Genomic DNA, 26,349 nt, shown 5'->3' on the forward strand with positions numbered 1-26,349 from the left:
TACTATCTATACCATAAACGTTAATTGAAAGTTTGTTAAGTTTCTCAGATTTTGGAATCTGGTCTAAAGACATTGGAAAATGCAAACCGTCGTATTGTAGCACTGAGCTGAAATGTGGATATGAAGTAATTTCATTGGGATTTGTGTTGTTGGTCGGAAAGAGGGCTGCGGTGAGCGACCATAGAAAGCAATATGAGTCGCTGTTGCGGATGTTGACGACAGCCTTCTTATCTTGAATATCTTTGGGTAGTGGTGTGTATGTGAACACACCGCCTCGCAGTGGCACGTACTTGTTGATATTCACAGTCAAATTGATTATTTCAGTCAGCGACCAACCAGAGTCTCTCTCTTGAAAATCTTCCACCTTGGCCAACACTTTTTGCTTTACGTTCTCTTCGAACCACCCGTGTATGTCAGCTGGCTGGAGGATGATCTGGTTTCTGGTGTTAAAATATTTCATTTCCTCAACAAGTTCAGCGTTTTTCGTTACATTGAATTTACAACACAAGACACAGTTTGCTTTTAAACTTCCCACTTTTCTTCAGTCTGGCAACGACAAGGTGTTTCGCATCTTCCAAAAACCTGTTCAAATCTTTATGCCGCAGATTGATAATGGCTCCCGTTCGAATTCGGCTCTCTAAAGCTGTCTCCAAATCTAGCCACCGTACTCGATCGCTTCTTCGTCGGCTTCGTAATCCGTCACCCACTTTTTGAAATTGTTCAAACATGACTGTCAACGATTTCAGAATTCCAATTGTAGTCAAAATTCTTGTCTTCTCCCTGATCGTTGAGGCGTTGTTGCGTAAGATTTTATTCAAAAGCCTGATATTTTGGGTTCCGAATCGAATCCATTTTGCAATCTTTGCCGGTGACGATTTTTCAGATAAAATCTTGAACGCCGTTTCCATGATTTGTATTAATTTCAAACACTTTTCGGAATCCATGTTTCTTCTTCTTTCGATCATGCACTTGACAAAGATAGAGTTGCAAAGCTTGCTCTAGAATGACCGCTCTACGCTGACACGGTCCCTTTCATGGGTAAACACCGACGTGACTCACACATTGCCGAAAATTCGTGAACAACCGTATGCAATATTTTTCAGCGAAAAAAATTTCAAGATATTACTCGAACGAACCTGCAGCGCGTGGAAGATAGCAAGGCAGTTCTTGGAACTTGGCGAAGAAGTTTCGCACGCCTCATGTACGAGAGAGAGCTATGAGAGTGAACTAAGCGCTAGAGTTACGCATGGAACTGTGATAGGCTTAGTAGATATCGTTCACCGAGAGCGTTACGGGGATGTTTTACGGTGCCAGTTTCACGATTTCGAGGTCTACGCACTAGTGCAGTAGGACAGAGTGAGAAGGATATATCCTGCAAACCTAACAGACAAGTGTCAACCACTTTATGATTTGGTATTAGTTTAATCGTGAACCAAAAACATATGAAGTTGAGTAAGCGCGATAGTGAATAGCGTGAGACTACGTAGAGATAAGAGGGCAGGACAGAGACCATGAGATTAATGTAAGAACTGCGGGAGAGTTAGCGAGTAGGAAAAATAGAGAGAAGTGGTATGCTGGACGTAACACCCCCCCCCGTCAGAGGGAGCATAGCGGTAGATATGGTCCCGAATATGGAAAGCAAGAAGGTGGAAATGTCATATACAGTAGTGAAACATGATTTCAAAGTATGTGCTCAACATTAGTTTTACAATTTTTCTTATTATAGGTAGTGTATGGTATTTATAATCTGAATATAATATGTTGTCCGTATATATGAAAATGATAATTGGTGTGTGTTTACAAGTATGTAGTCGCAGTACGAATGTAGAATGAATATTGATTGATGCGTTTAGCAACATTAGTTGGATATTTGAGGATAAGTGTTTGTAATGGTAAGTTTATGTTTAAGATAGTATGGTTCATATTCTGGATTGCGTATGAGCGAAAGGCATATAGTTATAATACTATGGTTACATAATGTTGTTTAAAGCTAGGCGCCTAGGGTTAATGCGCATGGAAGCGGGTTAGTACACTTAAGATTAAACAACAATGATTTCTTTGATTCGCTGGGTACTAAGTAATACTATTTTTTTTTTTTTTTTTGATGTATCAAGATACAGAGTTTGACCTATTCGTACAATGATATCGGTTATGAGTGTAGATATATTTTGGGCTAATTGTAAACTAAGGGTATAAGATCGACATTACAATCATTTTAATGCAGTAGTGTACACAAGCATTTATTTTACTTATGTCTGTTTGACAGCGCAACAGCAGATCTTGGTAGCAATATAATAGTTGCCTATTTGTAATAAGGTTTTCGTAAGGTTTTAAGTACTGGTGGGTTTAAAAGAAGCGGAGGTGGTGTGTAAGGAACTGCATCATGGGTTTCTACTCCGTTGGGAATGGGTAAGACAGAAGAAGTAGGTGGGTGGATAATGTTTAGCTCGATTGGATTATCATACCCTTCTTGTCGGTCGTACTGTGTTTGCTATTGAAAGGGTTAATGTGGGATTTTACTATGTATGTGCGATTTTCAGTTTATTGAGATGAACTATTTTAGTTTTGTTGAGCGTGAGGTATATTTCGGCGTTAACGTCATCTATTATTCGTTTCATTACATACGGGCCTTTATAATGATCTTTGAATTTTGACCTTGTTTCGTTTAATAGGTAGACAGTTTGTCCTACTTCAAATCATTGTGGGTTAATCGTTCTGTCGTGGTGTTCTTTACTTTTCTGTTTAGCTTGTTTCAGGTTCAACGCGGCGCGTTTACGGATGTCTGTGAGATTCGCTATTAGATCGAGGAGGAATGTATCGTATGTATGCGTGGATGTGTTGCTTAGTATCGCATCTGTCGGTAGTTTAGCTTCCGAGCCGAAGATCAGCTGGTGAGGTGAATAATGTGTACTGTCGTGTTTCGCTGTATTATAGCAGAAAATGGCGAAACGTATGAATTCATCCCAATCTTTACCTTCGTTGGTGTAATGTTTGATGTATTCGGTAATTACAAGATGACTTCTTTCTAATGAGCCGTTTGATTGTGGTCTATAGGCGGTTGTTCGTAGTTGTTTAATTTTGAAGAGCCTGCATATTTTTTTGAAAGCGGTACTCATGAAGTTTCGTCCCTGGTCAGTGAGTATAGTTCGTGGAGATCCATAGCGCGTGATGTATTCTTTAGCGAATACTGTCCCTATCGTCTTTGCCGTAGCATCGGGAATTGGAATGGCGTCTAAGAACTTGGTCAGATTGCACTGGATCGTCAAAAGGTAGCGGTTATTCGATTTCGTAACAGGGAGTGGACCAAGTAAATCTAGGGCTACTTTGTCAAAGGCCTCTGCGGGCGTGTCAGTGATTGCCATGGGTAATTTTGTTTTGATCCTGACTAGTTTTTTCCTCTGGCAACTGCCGCAAGATCTGATGATATTTTGAATTTGCTTTTTCAACAGCTGAGTCCAGATCATGTGTCACGGAGTCACTCTCCGAGATATCAGTTGGGTACCGCGAGGGAGTAGAAACCGGAGCATGTCTTGGAGCTGACCTAGTGCCGGTCCGACGCATTGGCCGACGAGTTAAAGGGGGAGCAGGGATTCTGGGTGTTGATGCGTCTGCTTCAGATTCAGAAGATGTCGAGTCATAAGTGGGGTTTTGATAATTGCAAATGGTGATCGTTATGTCGGAGTCTTTAAATATGTAATGGATCATCCGATTAACAAGGTACTTCAGGGTCTAGTTGTTGTAGTTGATCTCGGGTGATTATTTTCCTATCGATTAGTTGTCCCGCGACTCCTCGTCATGTCTTGCAGTCTGCCGAGATACAGTGGGCTAGGTTATCTTGTCTGTCGAGGAAATTGGCGCGTATCTCTTGAATAAATTTACTATCCGTTAATGGTAGGTGGTTAAGATCTGTTACGAATTCCGTGAATCGAGGGGCGTAATTTCGTCCTTTACTGGTAGTGGCTTCGGGTGTCGGCTTATTCAGTGTGTCGGACTGTTCTTCACATATTTTAACACTACGACCCTGGGGCTTACCGGTGTTTTGGTTTGATTTAGATGAGGTGAGTGGTTGAACTCGTTCCGTAGTTTGCTTGATCGTTTTATCGACTACGATCGGTGCCTCCGTTGCGCTGCTATTGTCAGTCATACTGGCACTTGAGTCAGAGGTAACAGTAGAAGTCGAAGTGTCTTGTAATGCTTTGTTTCGTCTTCGTGGGGAAGGGCTGGTGGATTCATGTGCAGATCCATGCGCTCGTATTGGGTGCTGGTCTACATGTTTCATTCGCTTGTGAGCGCCGGTAGATGAAGATAGCGTATCCGGTTCGTGAGCACGTGTTGGGTGTTGGTGAGCTATTTCGGTGAGTCTGTGAGCGCTGGTAGACGAAGATAGCGTATCTGGTTCGCGAGCACGTGTTGGGTGTTTGTAAGATCGATTCACATTATTTTTACTTTTATTGAACATGTGAGGCCCATATTTTCACACACAGTCACATACAGATACACACACACACTCATCTCAATTTATACATTGTTTTGTGATTTGTCTCGGAGTTTGGTGAGATTTTTGAATAAACGATAATTCAAGTTTTGACTTACCCAGGATGCTCGTTTTTTCCCACGTTGGCTCCTGCCCTGTGACTGGAATCCGGGATCGAAGTCGATGATTTCAATATATTCTCCACGTTAAATCTTGTTTTAAGTACTGGCCAGTTTCCGTTGAGTCGACTACAGAGAGATGAGCGGATGACCGGTCCCTTCGACGTCCCAGAGCAAAGAGGCCGAGCTCACGAAAGCGAACTCGGTAGTGTGATCGGAAGGGGGGAAATGAGAAATCGAGGATGGATTGATTCTTCGATTATAGAATTCGATTTTACCCGCGGATGAATTCAAAATTTGGATTTATCACCTTACAATTCCCCTCCTGTAATGCGACGCATCTTGGATGAGGTGTGATGCATGACACCCGGATGAATGGCTCAACCTGTCCGTGTAAAGCAATGTTGATTCTCGATCGGAGATTCATTGGTCGAACAACGACCTTAGATCGATTCGAAACCCTTTCTAGACATGCGATGACAATTTATGATGTGACGACTCGAGGGACCGATGATTCTTGACCATAAAGCGAGAACGGCTCCAGTGCTTCAAAGATCGTTGATGCCTTTTATTTCTGGACAAGAGATTCGTCCAAGGTCATGGAGCCCAGTGGAGGAGTTCGGTCTAGGAACACGATATTCTCGGTCGTCCGACGACACACGACTTATGGCAGCGCTTTCTTTCGTCATGTACAACAATATTCAATTACTCACAACATTTCTTAGCAAAGCATACAGCACGAGGAAAGAGAGAAAAAAAAAAAAAGTACAAATAAATATTTTCGACTTCTGATACAAATCGCACACATTCCGCAGTACGGCATACCACACATTAAAAATATACAAGCAGATATTCCATCTCAAATCAGGACACGGTCACCACTCACACACTATCTAATTCAAAAACGATCTTGTCATACAACATCAATGACCGCGTTATGTTTTAAAGGGTCAAGGAGACATATCTCCTCTTGTCATTCCAGAATCTGTTTAATCGTATAGATTTCCGTCGTCATATTCATAGCAACGATATTTTTACCACGATATTTACAATATTTTAAATTAAATTATTTTTACATTAACTGGACTTGTATTTATTTTCGACGCAATATTTTCGGAGATTAAGTCGATTATACGTACCTATTTCTTTCTGTTCATTATTTGGATCGAGGAGTACAAAAACATTTTCGCCAATACGATGTGCAATTTTGTACGGACCCTCGAATAGATGGAAAAACTTTTTTGTCACTTTATCAAACGCATTCGATAAATGTCTGACTCTCAGTAAAACCAAATCTCCCACCGATAATTGAACCTTCGTTATGTTATGTTGCCCTTTTTTGCGATATTCAAAATTTTTCTTCAAATTTTCTCGCGCCAGTGTTATTAAATACTCATGAGACGGATCGTGACTTTGTGGAAACTGAATGATTTTATGAATTTCATCTTTTATCGGCTTGCCAAAATGCAATTCTTGAGGTGTCATACCGGTACTTTGGTGTACAGTAACGTTCAGAAATTCTTGAATTTGTGGAACCATTTCGGCCCATTTCGTATGTTTCTTAGCACATGAAGTTTGTGATGTGATATTTCGTACCCCGTCACTTTGGTTAATTATCGCATTCCCCTAGGTGCAGATGTCGCTAAAAATAACGAAAGCACGTCTGAGGCCCATACTCCAAAAATGAACGACTAATTATCTTTAAGTTGAATTCTCTTTACTAAGCTAATTGTATGCTATTTTCTAATTCTGTAACGCTCTACGAGAACCATCTACGAGACCTTCGCGTCAAGATACCAGGACACTGCCTGACAGGGGTCACGTACCAGCTCAACATCGGCCACCACCGACTACAGACGAACGAATACCGCTGAAACCACTCCCGATGAATGCCTATCTAGTTGTCGGAAAGGGTCGTGCGTGATGCACAAACAGTACCTCCGACTATTTAAGACTTATCGGCCAGGAGCCGAACCACGAATGAATGCTTCTACCGCTCGGATGCATCGTTAGGCGGCGTACAGGGCTGTGCGCCAAAAACACAACAAAGCCTCCCGTCGACGATACTTATCAGCCTGGAGCTGAACCGACCCTAACATCTACTAAGTCGTTGTCTATCAAATAGAGGACGGTTTTCTCTTCACGAACCGTCCTATCGAAGGACTGCGGCGTGGAATAGGCTATTGATATGCTGACCACGTGGATCTGGTGGATCTAGTGTGGGGATCCGGGTTGAGGGCCATCACCACCAGATCGTTCCGGCATGAGGGCTTCAATGAGCGAGGGCCGGGATGCAGCGCCGACGAAATAGCTACAACGGGGAGTACCAGTAAAGCAAGGAGTGAGTTACAGTCGGTCGCAAGTCCAAAGGACCGGTGACGTAATATTGCCGCACACCTCAATATCGCAACACATGAGCAGTACGACCCCCCCCTCTCACCAACGATACCGCATAGCTGAAGGAAAACATCTCTGACCACCTTCCGACGTCCCGATACCTCGATACCTGTCGTCGAGGGAGAAGAGAAACAAGCGGCGAGGGATTATCGCCGCCTACCCGTAGACCAGACCTACGCGACCTGCTGGTCCAATTAGAATACCGCAAATTTGAGGAAGAATCACGTGACAGCAGCTCGACGAAAATCAGGATCATCGCTCATCTCGTCACTCTACGTTCAGTTTTTGACTAACCAAGACGTGCTATCGTAATATTTAGTGCCATTATCGCTATCTACCGATTTAGTTCTCGCTATTATACCGCATTCGCTAGTACCTGCTATACCTTCTTTTACGTGAGTGAGGTTCCTTTTCTATTTTTGAAGCCATGAGATTACTTGCAATATATCGTACCTTTGCCTTTATCTCTTTCTCTCTCCATCTTGCAGTTGGTCTGCTTGAGCCAATTGGGCTCGTACATTTTCTCTCTTTATCTTGCAGTTGGTCCGCTTGAGCCACCTGGGCTCGTACCTTATTCTCTCTTATCTCTTATCTTGTCCTTTTCTCTGTCTTATTGCAAGTAACTTCGCGACTGGTTGACTATTACTTACGCATTGTAGTGACTATTGCTTTATTTTATTATCTTTCTCTTCTGGAATATTTGAATGTCTAATATCGCTGTCTAGCAGCGCGTTCCGCCAAAGGATCAAATTTTATCTTAGCTATTGAGCATTGCTATTTCGTTATATCTTCTCTGATTAGTTCATATCTGTCTCTTTACCTATTACCGTTGATTATCTTATCTTAGTGAGTGTACCGCGGGAGCGATCTTACATCGCTGCGCGGTCCCGCTCGTCGTTCATTTGACATTGGAGTATTGTGCCGTATCGCATAACATCTTTTTCATTATTTTCTTCGCTAATATCGCTGATCGTAGCTGTCCGTAGTCTCTTTGGTTTGCCGTACGTTGCATATTAATTATCTTGAATATTGTTCGCCTTATCTTGAATTACCTTTTATCGTACAGAATATTATCTCTCTTTCTCTCGCACTTACCGCAAACTAGAGACTACGTATTATCTGTTAGTACCTATATTTTATGATAATTTTCTACTTGACCTGTTGCTTGAATTTAGCTTGTAATTCATAATTCCCTGTCTGCCTATTTCTGATCATTCTGGTAATGTGATAACTATTACAATTGTTGTATTTCGCATGTGTTTATAATCGCTTCTCATATTTTATGGTTTATTTGCTTAATGCTTAATTTAAGTACCGTATATCTTTTCTGTTCTGCATATTCATTATAAAACCGTATTAGTTATTACCTCGAATCATAGTATCGCGAGCTTACGCATATTTCCCGCTTATTCGGAAAACGTTCCGTTATTTGTTAAATCTCTCGCTTAACTCTTCTCTGGCTGTAAATATTGTTAATTATCGCATTTATTGTAATTGTATCTCAATCTCTTCAGCTACCTGCTTGTCATTAAACTTATCGCTTCTTACTTAATATATTTGATACTATTCCTGCTTCACCTGTTTCTTATTTTATCTATTGGATTCGACCCCGCCCCTCTACCATTACCTTGTCTATCTGAGCAAACTGTGCAAAACCGTCGTAGAACCTGACCTTACCTTTATCTATTAGCTTTACCTTTACCTTTATCTTTTCCTCTAATTATCTATTTATGACGCATGTGCGTCTGGCGCCCAACAATCGTAGCTTTCGCTCTTATTACCTCTCTCTCTATCTAATTATTCAGGTTAGTGACTGCGCCGTAGGGTAACCAATTATCTCGTTTCTATCGTTTTACCCTCAACTCACAAAAATTGGTTACAAGTTCTAAACAAACGGTCTAGCTCTCTCATAACCCGTTCAGTTGGATTCGACTGAGGATGCCTGATCGAGCGAAAAGAGTTTTAATTCCCAGTTTTTGGAGTTCCGTTTTCCACACCTCAGACGTGAATTGACTACCGTGATCGGATAATATTCGCTCAGGCTTTCCGATTTTTGGAATATAATACTCCGTTTTTTTTTTTCAAACACGTGCGCGTAGTTGCTTTTTTCATTGGAAACAGACTGACTAATTTTGAAAATGCATCTAACATAACAAAAATATATTGCACTCCTCCTCGTCCTGTTGGCAAAGGGCCATAGAAATCCACCGTAACGAGTTCGTTTGGCTTTGTTGTTGCAACCCAATTATATTCCCCTTCCATTGATATTGTTAAATATTTGACGCGCTGGCACAAATCGCAGCACATAATGAATTTTTTAACCTGTGACGCCATTCCACGCCAATAATAACATTGTTTCAAATATCCAATCGTTTTATACACCCCAGGATGCGCTAATTTCGTATGAATAGCGTCAATTAAAAGTCGTTGCATATTTTCAGGAATAACTATTCTCCAATTTTCTCTGTTCTTATTTCTGTGGAACAAAATGCCAGAGTGTATGATAAATCCTGATTCTTTCCCTCCTATCTCGTCAATTGCCTCAATTTTGCCCTTAATGTATGGATCTTCAAGCTGCCATTCGCCCAAAGTTTTGAAACTCCGTTTCAAATTCGCATCATATTTCAACATGGCAATTGAAATCAATGATGTCTCCTCTGTATCTCTTATAGGCAAAATATATTGGTCCATTGACGAGATTACGATTTTTTCTTGCATTTGTTCCACGAATTCACCCTCGGGGTTTCTACTGAAAAAATCTGCTACAGTATTGTCGCTGCCACGACAGTAAGACACTGTAAACGAGTATTGCTGCAGGAGAAAGTTCCATCGTAAATACGAGCATTTTGAAATGTTGACGATCTTAAAAATGTCAAACTCTCATGATCCGTAACGATCTCAAAATTTACTCCAATAAGATAAACCCTAAATCTTTCAACCGCATAAACTATGGCTAAAAGCTCTTTCTCAGTGGTTGTATAATTAATTTTACACCGCGATAAACATCGACTGACCACAGCAATAATGTTTTGTTGTTCGTTTTCATCTATCTGGTACAGTATTCCAGCTATTCCTCGATCACTCGCATCCGTTTGAACTTTAAATGGTGTTAATGGGATCACATGTTTGAGCGTAATGCATTTGCTAATATCTTTTTTCATTTTTTAGAACGCATCTGAGTGTTTATGCGACCATTCCCACGCTTTGTCTTTGGTTAATAATTCTCTAAGAGGGTCTACTGATTTACTGTGTTTTACGTTGAATTGCCTATAATAATTACACACTCCTAAAAATTGTTGTAATTGCTTTTTATTTTTAGGTTCTTCAAATTTCAAAATCGATTTCAATTTCTGAGGTTCAGGCTCAATACCTTTCGAAGAAACCATAAATCCAAGAAAAGGGACGCTCACCTGGAAAAATAAACACTTCGATAATCGAAGTGTAAAATTATAATCAAATGAACGCTTAAATATCCCCTCCATTACTCGGATATGTTCTTCGAAAGTTTTTGTCCCAATCAGAATATCATCTATGTAACATGACACATACTTGTCGAAATCATTTTTCAAAGCAAAACTCAGGGCACAGATAAAATCGCTTCCGGCTGTTTTCAAACCAAAAGGGATTCGACACAATTGGTATGTGTGAGAATCAAATAAAAAGGCAGTATAAGGTCTCGAATCTTTGTGTAATAGGACTTGCCAATATCCGTGTGTGAGATCCATCTTAGAGAACCATTGACAACCATGGTATTTCTGTAACAATTCGTTAATTAACGGCGGCGATTCGTGATCATCCTCTATCGCTTTGTTAAGAAATCTTGCATCCAAACATACTCTGACTGTCCCATCCCCCTTCTTAACCATTCGGAGAGGATTGCAAAACTGGCTAATTCCACGTTCAATAATTCCTTCCGAGATCATTTCTTTTATCGCACGAGCTGTTGGTTCTCGGACTTGCAATGGTATTGGATACGAGTGTCGGATACTTGGATTATTCGTTGTCAATTTTAATTGGTGTTCGTAACCCCTAGCGCATCCTGCTTTATCCGAGAATAGCGTTTGCGATTTTATTAATACGTTATAAAAATTATTTTTTTGTTCATCACTAAGGGATTTGGCATTTTCCACGATATTCACGAATTCATTTGAATCACTTGTTTATTTCACAGATGTATCTCGATTATAATTTTCTTCATTTTTCATCGCTTCTAAAACACATATATTTGCCGATAAATTTTCTTCGAGTGTATTTTCATGATTTTTCATTTGTACTACAATATCGCACAACTTCGAGCTTTTATCTGCGTTGGTTTTAATCGCGCCAACGTTTTCGTTATTTAGATCGCTTTTATCAATGATCTCGTCATTTTCGTCAACTACAACTTGATTGTCGTTCAGTCCATTTTCAACCGAAATCTCGTCAGATTTTATCACATAAACATAGATCGTATCGTCATTCCGGGAACAAACAAGTTTTTCAAGCGCACAAGCGTCAAATATAATCGATGACTTTGATAAACGACGGTCGCGGACTTCTATAAACCCTTGTTTGTAATTTAATATCACTTGATTTTTCAAAAGCCAATCATTGCCTAATATTACATCCGATGTCAAATACGGAACGACCAGAAACGTACCCGATATGGTCATATCTTCAACGCGTATTTCCAAAAAAATTTGACGCCTTATCGTCGTGGCTTTTTTTCCAATTACGGTAGAAACAACTAAATTGGTCACAGGTAATTGTTTTAAAGAAAATTTTCCTTTCAAAACATTATAAAACAGCTCGGAAATAACAGTCACTTGGCTACCCGTATCAAGAAGCGCTACTTGACCTTGATCACCTACCGTTATTTTCAAATGAGGGCATTGAGATAACGTCAATTCTTCCTCCTTAATATCTAGGCCCTCGTTTCCTTCGATTCCTACCCGTAATTCTTCCAAAAAATCGAAACCCCGTCGATGCGATGGAGGACCCGAATGCATCGCATCACTTGTCAGTTTAAATGGTTATTTGAATTTCGCATTGCCGTTTCTCCATTAGCCGACAGCCTTGGAGGTGGAAAGCGAGTGGCCGGCATATTAAAATTCCCACATGAATTCGAAGTATTATTTTCGTGTCTCGGGTGTTTATTTTGATATGGCCCCTGGTCATTTCCACGACGATTATTTCTATAAGACCTGTCGTAATTTCTTCCTCGTATTTCCAGCCGTCTAATTTTCGTGTTCGAATATTTGTTTTGATTTTTTTCTGGGTCGTCTCGATTGTGTTTATTTTCCCGTTCGCGTCGTATACTATCTAAATTCGCTAACGTTTGTCCTATTATTTTCGAATCGTGATAATTTACCGTTGCCAGCGTTTCCTTTACCCAATTCGGATATTGCTGGATAATTTGATAATTTATTTCGTACTCTGTTAACTGGGGAATAAAATATTCGGATTCTTTTAATTGACGGTAAAAGTACGTTTGTAACGACTCCGTTCGTGAATCATAACGTCTATCCATCCAATTTTTCTTAAATCGCACTCTCACCGGCACCGAATAAAACTCCCCAAGAAAACGCTCTTTAAATATCTCATAATTTTCCACATCGCCTTGTAAATCCTTCCATAAGCTTGCTCTTCCCTCTAACGAATGTTCAACTATCAATAACTTCTGACCTGGCTTTACATTTTTTGCGGTAAAAAACCTTTCCAACATTTCTAAAAATTCTATCGGATTCGATTCATACTCGTCTTTAAATTTAGGTAATTTCAAGTCCCAATTAAGGTTTTGTACATTACTTATGATCGACGAAATCTCCTCGGTATTGACGTTACGCTGGCCTTGATTGTTGATCAGTTGTTGACTATGTTGTCGTTGAGCCTCGAGAGCTCGTCGCTCTTCTTCTATCTCTTGCCGAAGACGATTCAAGGACTCTCTTTATAGCTCCAAATCGCGCGTTCGCGACGATTGCGGATCGGGTACAATTTCGTCGCGTGTTATTGCTGGCATTTTCTTTTGATTTGTACGCCTCGATTCTGTAAACGTGCAATTTTTAAATTTTTGTTTCGAATTTCGCCCTGATTTTGTCACGTAAATCTGTTCATTCTCATTTGCCATGCATTTGTAATAAATATTATTAAAATATATATATGTAGATTTAAACAAGGTACCAAATTTTATAATCTCAATAAAGTATGCGAAAATAATCTCACAATATAAATTTTTTTATTTTTTTTATTTTTGTGAGTTCACGATATCACTTCTTGGACAACTACAATATAAAATTTTGAATTTATTTTATTCCTTGATATCGTGCCACTTAGTTGGGCGCCATTTTGTAAGATCGATACACATTATTTTTACTTTTTTTGAACATGTGAGGCGCATATTTTCACACAGAGTCACATACAGATACACACACACACTCATCCCAATTTATACATTGTTTTGTGATTTGTCTCGGAGTTTGGTGAGATTTTTGAATAAACGATAATTCAAGTTTTGACTTACCCAGGATGCTCGTTTTTTCCCACGTTGGCTCCTGCCCTGGGACTGGAATCCGGGATCGAAGTCGATGATTTCAATATATTCTCCACGTTGAATCTTGTTTTAAGTACTGGCCAGTTTCCGTTGAGTCGACTACAGAGAGATGAGCGGATGACCGGTCCCTTCGACGTCCCAGAGCAAAGAGGCCGAGCTCACGAAAGCGAACTCGGTAGTGTGATCGGAAGGGGGGAAATGAGAAATCGAGGATCGATTGATTCTTCGATTAAAGAATTCGATTTTACCCGCGGATGAATTCAAAATTTGGATTTATCACCTTACATGTTGGTGAGCTACTTTGGCGCGCTTGTGAGCGTCAGTAGATGAGCATTCTGTATTGGGTCGTGGCCGTTTTAAGGTAATAGGTAGAATTCGGAAAGAGTCGACGTGTGGATTTCTGGAAAGCGCGTCTGCATTGGAGTTCGCTATTCCTTTTTTATGTTTTGTGACGTACGAACATTCTTCCAACTTCAGTCTCCAGTGCATTAAACGAGAAGTCGGGTCGCATACGTTTTTGATATACTTTAGTGGTTCGTGGTCTGTTACCAGGGTGAAGGTTCTACCGTAAAGGTAAGGACGAAAATGTTTGACGGCATAAACGACTGCTAAGAATTCTTTTTCGGACACCGAGTAATTGATTTCGGCCTTTTGTAACACCCTCGATGAATACGCGATTCGTAAATCCTCGCCATCTTTGTCTTGACTAAGTATTGCTCCTATTGCATACTTTGAAGCGTCGGTTGTTAGGATAAAGGGTTTTTCGAAGTCTGGATACTGCAGTATCGGTTCTCGACACAGACTATCGCGTAGTGTTTCGAACGCAAATTGATGTTCTGCTGTCCATAGGAAAGGGCTATTCTTCTTTAGCAAATTATTAATAGGTCTAGCAATTTTTAAAAGGTTTGGAATGAATCTTCGGTAGTAGCCTATCAAGCCTAAAAATTGTTTAATCTGTTTAGGATTCTTGGGAACTGGGTAGTTTTTTATTGCTGATATCTTCTCCGGATTAGGTTTCAATCCGTTTTGAGTGATGACGTGACCTAGGTATGCTACTTCTTTACGCAGAAATTCACATTTATCTGGCTGCAGGGCTAGTCCTGCATCAGACAATCTCTTCATGAGTTTGCGAAATTTGGTTTCGTGCTCCTCCAAGGATCGGGAGTAAATGACTATATCATCCAAATAGATAAACATATCTGTACCCTGTAATCCCGATAGAACCTGATCTCTTAGACGTTGAAAGGTGGATGGGGCATTTTTTAAGCCAAATGGCATTCTAGTATACTCGAAATGGCCGTGAGGAGTCGAAAAAGTGGTCTTTGCGCTGTGATCGGGATGCATTGGAATTTGGTGGAACCCGAAAGCCATGTCGAACGTTGAGAAATGTTTTGCGGAGCCCAGCAGATCTAGGATATCGACGATATTTGGTAGTGGGTAAACGTCGCCAATGGTTTTTGCGTTCAGTTTCCGGAAGTCAATAGTAGATAAGCAAGGGGGGTTCTGGATACAAACACCTTCTTTACCGACCGAACCGCTCCGCGCAGCTCAGACTCAAACCCTTTTCCGCGATGACGTCACAGTCTGCCGTACCGAAGGTCGAAACCGTGCAACCTTACCGACAGTTGTATCCATCGAGGGTCAAAATCGTGCTGTTTTACCTACAATCTTACCGACAGTTGTATCGATCGAGGGTCAAAATCGTGCTGTTTTACCGACAATCTTACCGACCGAAGGTCTGTAGTGCTCGCCTGTTCCACGATAGGACTGCTGATGTGTAACATGAACCACTCCAAATTCCTTTCCCACGGTAGGACTGCTGACGTGTAACGTCAACCACCTCACATTCCTTTCCCACCTTATCAACCACGTGACATTCCAAAATTAATGGTTCCGAGAATTGTTTGTCTCAACGTCGCACCGAAATCCTTTGACCGCATACCGCTCGCCGTCGAAACTTGTCGAACGCATTGTTTTGTCTAACCACCTTATCAACCACGTGACATTCCAAAATTAATGGTTCCGAGAATTTGCTGATGTGTAACATGAACCACTCCGAATTCCTTTCCCACGGTAGGACTGCTGATGTGTAACATCAACCACCTCACATCCCTTTCCCACCTTATCAGCCCCGTGACATTCCAAAATTAATAGTTCCGAGAATTGTTTGTCCCAACGTCGCACCGGAATCCTTTGACCGCGTGCCGCTCACCGTCAAGTCGAAACTTGTCAGGTGCGCGCGCATACGTATTTGATATCAGTCCCGTGACATTCCTTACCCTCCATCAAATTATGTGGTGGGGGAACGTTATATAAACGAAAAGTGAAAACTTCATCGTCAGTCTGAAGCTGTTCTTCTTGCAAATGAGAAGTGCTCTGAAACAACGTGAGTTGAAGAAACGATCAGAACTGCTCCTCAAGAATATCGGAGAAGTAAAACATCTCCTGAAAATCAGATCCGACCTCAATCAACTGACAAGAGATTTCAAGCACCTACAACTGGACCGTAACGACAATGGACTTCTCAAAACTGAACGAAATCGCGCGGCTGGAGACGTTTCTCCCGTCGAAAAAAGTTTCGGATCTTGAAGCCTACTTCGAATACAGAGTCAGCGGTGTTCGTCGAGTCAAAACGAAATTTGGAGACAAAATCGTTCTGGACTTAGATGACGCTTTCACGATTTTTCTGCCCAACCGACTGAACAAAGCCCTCCACGAAAATGAAGATTTGTTCCAGAAGGTGACGGCAGCCAGTAAGGAGATACGGTTGCATATACGCTATCTTGGCGGACCCTACAGTCAACTCGAATTTGTATACGTATAATATTCAAACAATGTTCTGTGTAAGTCTTACGTTTAATAAACAAAAAGATTGAAATTATGAATATTTTTTCATTGTATACCTTTAATCCTACGTACGTTTTGTATCTAGAATTAAGTCTCAAAATCTAAGAAAATGTCCGAACACCACTAAGCAACGACGGACGGTTTCGAGCTGCGTCATGTGAACTCTACGATGAGTATTTGGACGGGTTCAGACCGGAGTGCAAGGTCGGCCGATAGCCGCGGTCAGAGCCTGCGGTGTTGGGTTACTATCGCTCTAGGAATGCAAAACTCGGTTTGAGTACAGCTCGGTCAAGGATGGAGAGCAAGGTCGAATCTTACATAAGCTTCTGAAAAAAATTCTCTCTCTTAAGAGCTAAGGTGAAGGTATAAAATTATTTCGTGAATATTCTTTAAAAGTGTTATTGAGTACAATTTTTAGAGTACGGTTGACAATTACTTCACAAAAATTCTATTCAACAGTGTCATGACCAGGGTGATATATTCGCCAGGAATGCGGGACCGTTCTTGTAGACGCTTCTGCGCAGTAACACAAATCGTACAGCCTCGCCATCCGGACAGTACGATGATTTTGTAGCCAATTCTGGAGTATGCAAACGTTTCGTGCTGCACAGATTGCGTTGGGTATTGTGTGAAGGCCGCATCTCAGAGACACAGCTGAAGTTTTTTGCAGGGTTTCAAGCGACGGGCAGTCAAAGTCCAACATATCGATGATTTGAACTTTCGGAACGATTTTGAGCAACCAACCTCGTTTTTCTTCTCCTTTTACGTACACGGTTTGAGCTTTGCACAGCCTGTCTTGAATGGTCCGCTCAACTTCCTCAAAAGGTATGGTTCCACAGCTCCAACGTAAGCCGTGAAAATCGCGTTCTAACCAAGAATTTTGGCTTTTGTATTTGACGTCCAGTAAATTCCATTTGTAAGGTGGCTTGAAGAAAAACACTGATGGAGATGCTTCCGAGTAGATTGAAATTATAGCCAATTCTTTTAATGTGAAGGTGTTGTTGAAAGGTCTACGAAAGCCTTGTATGTCAACGATAAGCTCCATCTTTGAACTGTGCGAGATGGTGGGAACGGGTCAGCTTTTATACCAACTTTTTCACCCCACCACTGAGCGGGTTGTATTCGACAATACGATCGTGAACGATCAAGCAGTACGCCGATGTTTCAGCGGGAAAGTTGGCTTTAGCTTCAAATTCAAGACGGATGTCGACAGGTCCGTACTTCAAAGATTCGTTTTGTTTCGAACAGTCGATAACGAATAAGGGGACGTCTCGAAGGAATTCACTCTTTGTCAGCAACGGCTCGGGGTTCTTGTCGTAGTAGGTAGCTTGGAAGTTTGCGTACATCTCGTACAGGAGCGCGTAGAGATTACGACTCATGTTGAGGTTCAGGTTACCGTACGGATAAGATTGAGAGTTTAAGAATAGCTTGACGTCCGTGATATTGCAATGATCGAAATGACTTGCGTTCTTGCCGGTCTTGTTCTTTCTACTTGTTTGGAAACCCAAAATGACGTACCGAGGTTTTTCAAGCTGAGTGGAAGTTTTCACAGTCCAAACGTGTTTCGATGTTGTGGGAAGTAAGGGATATTCGTACAATTCCCAACTGCGGAAGCTCATCGAAACAGGCGGATCTCTCTGAATGAAATTTAGTAGGTCAACTTTTTTCTGATCCGCGAGTTTCAAATACGGTATTAGCCATTCCACTGCATTGATCGTGATTTTGAATTCCTCCTCTTGAGTCTGCATGATTGCGTTGACGTCAGCTTTGGATCTCGTCAAAATTAACTCATGTTTAGCGTTGACAACGATCTTGCGGTAGTCTTCGGCGAAACCCAATATCATGCTGAGCGGTATCAGTACGTCAAAGTTACCATCGGCATCGGTTAATTTTTTCGTCTCTTCTACATCGAGCCATCCAGCGTTCTCCATCAGCCAAGTCTGACCAGGGTGCAAGGGAAGCGTAACCCTTCATGAGACTTGTCAAGCCAACGTTCTTGCTTCTATCAACCTCAACTGCGTTAATTTCGTAGCGAATTTCTTCAAACAGATGACAGATGGCGTTGTTTACGAGCTGTGTGTTCACAGTAGCTGTACCATCAGGTTTGAGGAGTCGTCCGCGGATATGTACCGAACTTTTGCTGGGTAATATGCATAAATCCTGATGCTGAACGGTGATTCGAATTTCATCGCTGTTGTTGAAAGTTGACGAGGCGTAAGGTTTGTGAGCGTGAATCTCGTAATGCGCAACGGATTCGTCAAAGACGACTGGTGTTTGAATGCTCAAGATTTCCTCCTCCATGGCACGTAGCAGATGATAAAAAAGCAAAATCGGATTTTTATTTGTCGGAAATTCCTCTTCCAAAAGGTGTCAGTTTCAGACCCAGAGCTATCAGGAACTCCACGTTTCGAGGTGTTAGCGGTTCGGGAATCGAACGACGACTGACCTGATCGGGGCATGTCGACTTACTGATATACCTACTCTTTGACAGTCTGTTATATACAATTCCCATCGTTTATTGCGATTTGATGTGTAGTCTCACAGTAATAACTTCTCCACGAAAATTAACCAGGTCTCCGTCTTGATCCACTAACCGGAGCTGAACGTGATCTATGGTCTTGACGGTGATCGGAAGGTAAATGACGTGCGACGGTACTTCCACGATCTTAAATCCTGGTGGGACGGTCGGGAAAAACTCGTGAATAGTGTGTACTTTGTGTCCATTGACGTAGGCACCCGTTGTAATGCTACACTCGACTCGCAACGCGTTGACCTTGAGTATAGTTACAGGCACGTCCGATTCGTGAGTTTTGTCAACCTCCAATACACGTGGTGTAAATCCCAAAAGTTGAGCAATGGAATCATTCGGCTCAAAGTTAATCGTGTGGTTGCATGTGATTTCGCTGCGTAATGTATTATTGTTGGGTTTGATGGCGAGCCTGATATCTGTATTTCTTAGCACGTTTTGAAGATACTTCTCTATGTCCTCGATCTCGTAGCTGCCGGTAGGTATGGTGATCACTTTGTCAGCTACGTAAATTTTATTGTGACCGACATCAACGTTGGGAATCGAATTAAAGGTTAACAATTCTACCAAGCCAAGAGCATAACTTTTATCGCGAGCAAGTTCGATCGGTGGGAAATATTGTGCCTCGAGTATCGAATAGGTTCCCGAAATCGTTAACGTTAACGAATCATCCATGACTGCGAGTGGTAGACTGACTTTGACGAATCACGCACCATGTTTGTATAGCTCGCCACTTAGAAATTTCAGACACAAGTGTCCGCATTCAAATGTATCGTAATCCTGGTACCTCTCATGATTGTATTTGACGCTACCAACGCCGAGGTATTTTATGAGGTCCGAGGGTGGTTGAAGGTTGCCGAAACTGTCAAAGTAATCGATATTATTGTCGCGTTTTTTGTACGCAACCCAGTGTGTTCCCGGACCGTCTTTGTCGTCAAGGTTGATTATAGCTGACTCGTTTTTTCGTGGACCGTTTCCGGGCATTTCGTTTCGCATGAAAACACCGCGGAAATGCGGAACCCTCAAGATTTTTGCATATTTCAACAAGTCCCAATCAGTCAACGCTCGACGTGGTAGCATCGCATCTAGTTTTTTGAAAGATGGAGACCAAGACCTGTTTTGTACGGTTTTATGTGAAGCCCTTTGCCCAACGCGATAGCTTCCATAGTTTTGTTGTGTCGTTTGCTTTCCTCCAATTCTCGTTTAGCCGCGCTCGCATCGTTCACAGCTTTTGCTATACCGACCGCACCACCGGCTAACGCACCCGTAGCGCTGAGACCGGCAAAAATAGGAATCAGAAACGGTAGAAAACCACCGACTTTCGAAGGTACCGGTAGGACGCGAGGTGTTCGCACTTTACATTTACCACCCGCTTTTTTAACGGCGTTCTCAGCTCCCTTCAGCGCAGATTCGATAGCTACTTTTGCATCGTTGCTTGGAACCGTAGAACGTTTTGCAGCATTTACAATTTTTCTCAAGGTCACATTTTTTTTTGACTTTCGCATTCCCATTCCGAGTTTTGATTTTACTTTCATTGTATTAGCTACTGCCCAAGCGGCTGCCTTCTCACCCAAATTTGCGTCCTTTGCGAGAACCCGTTTCCAAGCTTTCTCAGCCAACACCCTATCAGCCTCGTTTCTAACCTCAAGGTTCTCACGATTTTTCGAATACGCTATATCGTGTTCCTTACACGCTGCATCGAGAGGGTTGATACCGGAATCGCCTCTCGCTAGTCTTTTCGTCAACTTCGTACCGGGACCGCAGTATTGGTAACCGGGAACATGCAACTCGATCGGAAGTTTGTTGATGATTCTATTCACCAGACCCTTGCCACGATGTTGCCGCCTGCTGCTGCTTCGTTTACCTCTGTACGCGATCATGTTCGTGCGTTGACTGAAGAAAAGTGCTTTAAAACGGGGTATTTATAGCAAATCCGATCAGTCATGTCCGAGATGCGGTTTGAGAAACAACCTACCAAGCTTCCCGTGATGAATTTTGACAAACTTTCGGAGCAAAATGTCGAAAAGCACAAACGGCACGGTGAATTACTCCCGAACAGTGTACGTGCGATATTCTGTGGACCGTCGAATTGTGGTAAAACTAATGCGTTGCTCACACTTATAACCCATCCCAACGGACTCAGATTTGAAAATATCTACATCTACTCGAAATCTCTCAACCAACCTAAATACCGATTGTTGAAGCAATTGCTGGACCATGTTGAGAATACGGAGTATTTTGCGTTTACCGAGCGTGAGCAAGTGATTCCACCGGAAGAAGCACGGCCCAACTCAATAATCATATTTGACGATGTAGCGTGCGAGAAGCAGGACAATATTAGAGCCTACTTTTGCATGGGTAGACATCACGACGTTGACTGTTTCTATCTCTGTCAGACGTACGCGCGTATTCCCAAACATCTCGTGCGCGACAACGTAAACTTACTCGTGTTATTCAAACAAGACGATATGAACCTGAGACACGTATACAACGACCATGTGAACACCGATATGTCTTACACAGAGTTTAAAAGTGTGTGCTCTGCATGCTGGAACGGTGAGAAGTACGGGTTTCTGGTGATCGACAAAGACAGTGAGCTCAACGAAGGACGATACAGCAGGGGATTCGATTCTTTTGTTAGCCTGGAAAAGGAATAAAATCTAGCGTTTTCGAGCGAGAGACGCAGTAGCGCTGCAGACTCAGTTGCGTCAACATGCAGAGCTCTGAGATTTCCAAGCAAAAAGATGTCCTACATCAGATCGCTCAAGCAAGTGCTGCGATCCGTCGAAAACACAGATTGCTCAAGTCGGGCAGGGAATCTACGACTCAGAAATTGAGTGACGTTTTCAAACCAGTAGTGACTCCGTTGCAAGAACTGGTAAATGTTACAAAAGACACCAAACCTGTCAAACAAGAGGTGGAAGAAATTAAAGAAGAAATAAAGGAGATGAAAAATGAAACGAAAAATGAAACTGTCTCGGAAATGGACGATTCCTTTGCTTCGGCGGGGGATGAAACAGTCGTAGAAACACCGGTCGAGGACGAGTATTTTGCACTGATGAGAGATGCGAAGACAAAAGGCGAATTGGACAACGTGTACGGTGTACGCAACCTCTCAAACGGACTGATGATCGGTGATTCGTTGATATCTTTTGAGAGTGACTACGTTCGTATTGGCGACACGCGTTACCCGAAAACGAAGGGTTTGCTGGAACTTTTGTTCAAAAAGAAGCCCGACGGTTCTTCTGTGAGCGCCGGAGATCGGGAAAATTTTAAAAACATAATCCTCGCAACGAACGCGCATAAGAAGTATTACTCATCCGACGGGGCTGTTCGAAACGATAACAGTTACAAATTTAGAAATGTCATTGCCGAATTAATGGATTATTCTCCGTCACCTCGCCGAAAGGGTAAAGGTCTACTTCCGCAAGCTATGATCACTCGACAAGGTGTTGAAACGGAATACGTCTTCTGGGATGATCCAAACGAGTTGGTGGAGCGTCTTCGTTTACTCCTGGCATCTCAGGCAGCGGGAAATCCGAGTCACAATAACGAAATAATCTCCATTATCGAAGAGCTACGCGAAGCAGGAATCATTTATTAAGCAGCTCCCGTCATTTTTGCATTCATTACCGAGATGAGCGTCGACGTGTTTGGACGTCAGCTGAATAAAAACACGACCGCGAGCACTCGCAGTCCTCCGGGTGTCGGGTTTCAAATAACAGCGGACGGGCATTACGATATACGGAACAAGAGACTGTGCAACGTCGCAGATCCCGCAGAGCCGAACAATGCTGTAACTTTAAAAACCTTGAGACGAAAATTCAGCGTGCTGCAAAAACGAATCGACAACCTCGATCAAATGATCAAAGCTTTGGAGATCACCACGGAGAAAGCCTTGGATACCTTCTACACAGACTTCAAAACAGGCAGAGACTTGTCAATTCGAAACGCGGAAATCATTTCCAAATTGGACACCAGACTAATAGCGTTGGAATATGAACGAGGAAAAGCAAGCACTGGTGACGGAACTGCATAAGCCTGCACGCCGGAATTACCCGCGTCGACGTGTAGACGTGCGCGGCATCGACGAGACCTGGCAGGCGGATCTTGTTGATATGACGTCGTATGCTGGACAAAACAAAGGCTACAAGTACATGCTCACAGTCATTGATATCTTTTCAAAGTATGCGTGGGCTGTACCGATAAAGAGCAAGTCTGGAGATGATGTTACGAAGGCAATGGAATCTGTGCTTGTCCAAGGACGGGTACCGAAAAATTTACACGTCGACAGAGGAACGGAATTTTACAACTCGAAATTCGAATCGCTTATGACACGCTACGGAATCAAACTTTACTCCACGTACAGTAATTTGAAGGCTTCGATCTGTGAACGTTTCAATCGCACGCTGAAAGGTAAAATGTGGACACGGTTCAGCATGCAAGGAAGCTACAAGTGGCTCGATATCTTATCCGATTTGGTTTCGGCTTACAACAACGTCAAACACCGAACCATAAGAATGAAACCGTCGGATGTCACCGTTGCAAACGAGAGGCTGTTATTACGTCAGGCGTACGGAGGGCTTTGAGCGATACCTACCGTATCGGCAAAGTTCAAATCCGACGACAAAGTTCGAATCAGCAAATTCAAAAATGTCTTCGAGAAAGGTTACACTCCCAATTGGACGACTGAAATATTCACGATAAGTCGAGTGGAAAATACTCATCCTGTGACGTACAAGCTCAAAGACTACCGAGATCAACCCATCGCTGGTGGTTTCTACGAACAAGAGCTCCTCAAGGTTAAGCATCCGGATATCTATCTGGTGGAGAAGGTGCTCAAGAAGCGTGGAAGAAAAATATCCGTTAAATGGTTAGGTTTTGACAATACACACAACAGTTGGATAAACGAATCGGACATGTAACATTTTAATAAATGAATTTTTTGTAAAAACGTATGTTCCTCTTTATTTTATATCCGATACACAACAAGTATGCGTCTTTATTTTTTAGACAATCGACAGACATGGTACAGTTATAAAGCTGAGGTGTAGGCTTGTAGCCCCACGGAAGCGTGTCGGTTGTATTTTGAAACACGATCCGCTTATCGTCATTCCAGCTCAGTGCTACTTTCTGCTGTTCTACGGTGTATACCTCGTGCTTTCGACTCATGATCAAATGCTGATTTGTAGACAAATTTTCACGGTTCAGAACACATTCCAAATAATCGTTAAAGGTTATTTTTGTTAACGCTGATCCCTTGACTCCTTTGGCACGTTTACTGTCTTTCTCATCTCCCAAGACTCGGAATGCGTACAATTTAGCTCGTAATCCTACAAATTCCAACATTATTTTCCCGTTATTCTCGTCTTTCATCAAACCGAGAACTTTTTTGTTCGCTCGAGGCATTCCATAAGCGTTGTCAAGAGGATAATCCGACGTGTCAAATTTGTGCAAGTCCTCCTTCATGTGTTCGTATATGTCGGGGACGGTAAAATTGTAAATCAAGCTATCGGTATCTGTGTACATTAATTTTGCTTGGTTGCCGAATTTCTGTTTAATGTCATTGTAATCAAAATCATAGATGTTTGTTTTAGCCAGATCCATGATGGAGAAACCTGCATACAATGGTTTATTCAATTTGACTTTCGTCTTATTCATTTCGACGATAACCATCTCTTTGTCGAAAACGGTACAGCTGTGAAAATTAGGCTTGGCTATGGTAGCTCTCGCACCGTACCGTCCATCCCATTCGGTGATCAATCGAACATCTCTGTACTTTCGCACGTTTTCCATAGTTTTGCCAAAAACTGCGTTGTTCATTAGCTTGTAAAAATTTTTCTCAAATTCGTTGTCAGATTTTTTTCGCAAATCGGTATTTAAATCTATATATTTTTTCAGCCACGGAGTTTGCTTGAATTTGAGAACTCTGTGAATTTTGAGTAATTTTAAACCTAATTGTAAACATTGTTTCAAAACGCGGTAGTGAACAACGTAGTTTTTCTTGGAAAATAGCGTGGGCGTCAATTTTGGCTGTTTATTGGTCGAAATCGGAGGTACATAGTGCTCCGGACACAATGGTAAATCCTTATGAGTTTCATGCAGTTCCGCAGGATATTCCAAATCTACCTCCAGCACGTAACCAAACTCTGCATGGTCCGAGATGGTAAGAACGTCGCATTGTCTGAAGTCTGATACCCATTCGAAGGAACTGTGTGGCAGAGCAAAGCTCATAGCTGCACCGTACAAATTATTAACGTCAAAGTACATGAGATAAGATTCTTCGATCTCAGGATCGAATTTCTCTCCCATGTACCTGTTGTTGGCCTTTGCATATCTGTTCGAACACTGTGATACACCACCACGAATACCTTTTTCGATAAACATAACCATGTCTATGTCGGTGAGAAGCTCGAGTTCGATGCCTGTACATTTTAACATTGCATCAAACGACAGACCGGGCGCTGTGTAGTAATGTAACGGGTCCAGTTTGTACGTCGTCCAACAATTCTGTCGAAAATTTTGAAAAACGTCAGCCAGTAAAAACACGTCCGTCTGTAAATACAAGTCCGAATACTCTCCCAAAGTTTGGATGTTAAAAGTTTGCCATACGTCGCACGCATGCGCGTAATCGTCGTCTGATATATTCCGGTCGTTCAATTTTGAATAAAACTGTTCTTTGGCTGGTAAATGTTTCTCCTCGAGCTTCTCCCAACTGTCTATGTATTCGTACGGAAAGACACCTTTCCTAGTCAATAACCGAAATTTGTTCAAGCTACTGCAGAATTTACGTGTTATTGTTTTTCGGCAACCGTCCAGATACGATGATAATTTATCGAGGCTGCTAGGCATGAAACGGTACGAATCTATGAAACGGAACGTTACATCCGTTCCCTTAACGAATTTAGTGAAGGAAATGTACTTTTCTTTGTTGACAGGTAATAGTTTAACAGTACCTTCGAATGACGTACCCAGGGCTTTGATCAGAAAATGCGAATCGTAACCCGAAAGATTGTGGAATATCACTGGGATGGTGTGCGAATTTTGGTAATTTAGATTACAGCTGCGGTGAGCAGCACCACGGTACTTTCCTGTGAAATGACAGTGATCCCGATGTTTCACGTCTGTGATGTGAAATGATAGGTGTCTGAAATGAGACAGACACCTATCGCACAACCAATTATGACATTTATGCTTGGAAATTTGAGATCTTGTCAACCGCGATAAATTTCGAATCCATGTAAAATGAAAGATTCTATTTTGTTCATAATTTACCATATCATCATCAGCATCGTCATCGTCAGTGGTTTCAGTTTCTATCGCCAAAAGATGAATTGTAGGTTTATCAGACTCATTCTGACTCAGGTGAATCGGTACTATTTCACTTTTTTTCCGATCACCTTGGTCTATACCATAAACGTTAATTGATAGGTCGTTAAGCTTCTCGAATTTTGAA

General features: G+C 41.9%; 1 protein-coding gene across 4 annotated transcripts in view; it reads right to left on the minus strand.

The window, feature by feature from the left end:
• Positions 1-26,349, minus strand: part of LOC107227861 (annulin-like) — a 486,920-nt gene that overhangs the window by 216,512 nt on the left and 244,059 nt on the right. The window contains exon 1 of one of the 4 annotated variants that reach the window (XM_046738595.1): positions 4,594-4,757. The exons of the other annotated variants lie outside the window; for them this stretch is intronic. The gene's annotated coding sequence lies outside the window, so the exon portion shown is untranslated. Of the gene's footprint in view, positions 1-4,593; positions 4,758-26,349 lie in introns of those variants that run through there. 4 annotated transcript variants of the gene reach the window in all.

Source organism: Neodiprion lecontei, chromosome 1, assembly GCF_021901455.1.
Source record: "Neodiprion lecontei isolate iyNeoLeco1 chromosome 1, iyNeoLeco1.1, whole genome shotgun sequence".
Classification (NCBI taxonomy): domain Eukaryota; kingdom Metazoa; phylum Arthropoda; class Insecta; order Hymenoptera; family Diprionidae; genus Neodiprion; species Neodiprion lecontei.